This window comes from Dermacentor andersoni, chromosome 7 (genome assembly GCF_023375885.2).
Source record: "Dermacentor andersoni chromosome 7, qqDerAnde1_hic_scaffold, whole genome shotgun sequence".
In the NCBI taxonomy this organism is placed as follows: Eukaryota; Metazoa; Arthropoda; class Arachnida; order Ixodida; family Ixodidae; genus Dermacentor; species Dermacentor andersoni.
The window spans coordinates 54529599-54531113 of NC_092820.1; the positions used below are offsets into that span (position 1 = coordinate 54529599).

A 1515-nucleotide genomic window follows, 5' to 3' on the forward strand; every position below is an offset into this window, starting at 1 on the left:
TGCAGATTTTCTATTCTTATAAGAATTCTCTTTGTCACCTATCAGATCCCTCCCTTTTAATGCCTGCTCACCCGACTTCAACTAGAGCTTATCATTCCTCTAATATCAGGCTATTCCACCCACGCACTAACACTTTAAAATACAGTTTTTCACCCGCATGATTGAACAGTGGAATTTGTTACCTGCCGAAGTTCGTTTGTTACCCATTTCTCAATGTTTAAATGCTATTGCTGATGTATAGCTACTTCAGATTTTTGTATTTCGATGTTCTTGTTTCTGCACAACAGAATAAGTTTTCCTCGCATGCACACCCACTCCTGCCATAGCCCTAACGGGCTGCAATATGTATAAATAAATAAATATATATATATATATATATATATATATATATATATATATATACCTCCACCTTGCGGGTTTCCGCAAAACTACTACGTCAAACACTTACCTTTGCTTCGTGTGTTGTCGACAAATTCGACTTCGCCCTGCTATCTGCTGTCCGCCTGGTTAGCTCAGATGGTAGAGCGGCTGCCCCAGAAAGGCGGTGGTCCCGGGTTCGAGTCCCGGAACAGGGCGAATTTTTCTTCAACTCTCAGACTTTTCTTTCGAGGAACCCGTATGGGTTTCTTTTGCAGCAGTCGCTACGAATGGGTGGGTGTCTGATTTTTCCGTTAATAATTACTTTTCTCGACCTTGTGCGTTTCCGTAGAACTACTACGGCATAACGCAAAGACGTCGTCCATCTTCCGGTTCACCGCAACCATGTCGCCTTTTGTCCCCTGTGGCATTTCGCCGCACCCATTCGGAAATCTAAGAAATGCAGCCCTCGGAGGTGGTAAGGATTTGCCTACAGCGAATCCTTTGTCTGTGCTCTCAGGGAGAAGCGTAATAGACTTGAAATAGACAGCGTACCTGTCCAAGCATTCGTCTACACTTGAGCCCAAGTACCTGTGATGAGTGCTAGCGCTACGTACACGTTGAAAGAAGGCCCTCACCCCAGCAGCTGCCCGAGCGTTTCGGGTGGCCGACGGCGGTATGCTGATTGTTCTTGGAATGCGTACTGCGCGTTTAATTATAGCCGGCCGCTCTACTTCTGTTTTCTTTGTCGGGATCGACAACTGCCCTCACGACGTTATCCTTGGATTGAACTTTTTGTCCACTCGTTCTGCTCTCATCGACTGCGCGACCGGCATTCTTCAGTTAGAATTGCCTCAACTCGCCTATGCTCCGAGTACCGCCCCACCGCGCTTGTGCTCACTTCACGATGTGCGTCTGTCACCAGAGGGAGTTTCTTACGTCACTTTGACCGCCCAACCGCAGGTTACTGACGGTGAATGTGTGCTTCGCCCCATCATCGACGTGCTTTTGAACCGGAACGTTGCTGTTCCGCATACGTTGGTAATGGTTAATAACAACGAGGTCGTTCTACCGCTTCTGAAATTTAGCCTGTGCCCTCAAGTGATTTCGGCCGGCATGTTCCTTGCCAGCGTTTCTACATATATTAGTAGAGTTTGC

At 47.1% G+C, this 1515-nt stretch overlaps 1 non-coding gene across 1 annotated transcript; it reads left to right on the top strand.

The window, feature by feature from the left end:
• Window positions 1-501: 501 nt before the first annotated feature.
• On the top strand, window positions 502-576 carry TRNAS-AGA (transfer RNA serine (anticodon AGA)). The gene has a single exon. It is a non-coding gene; the product is annotated as a tRNA-Ser (tRNA).
• The last annotated feature ends 939 nt before the right edge of the window (window positions 577-1515 follow it).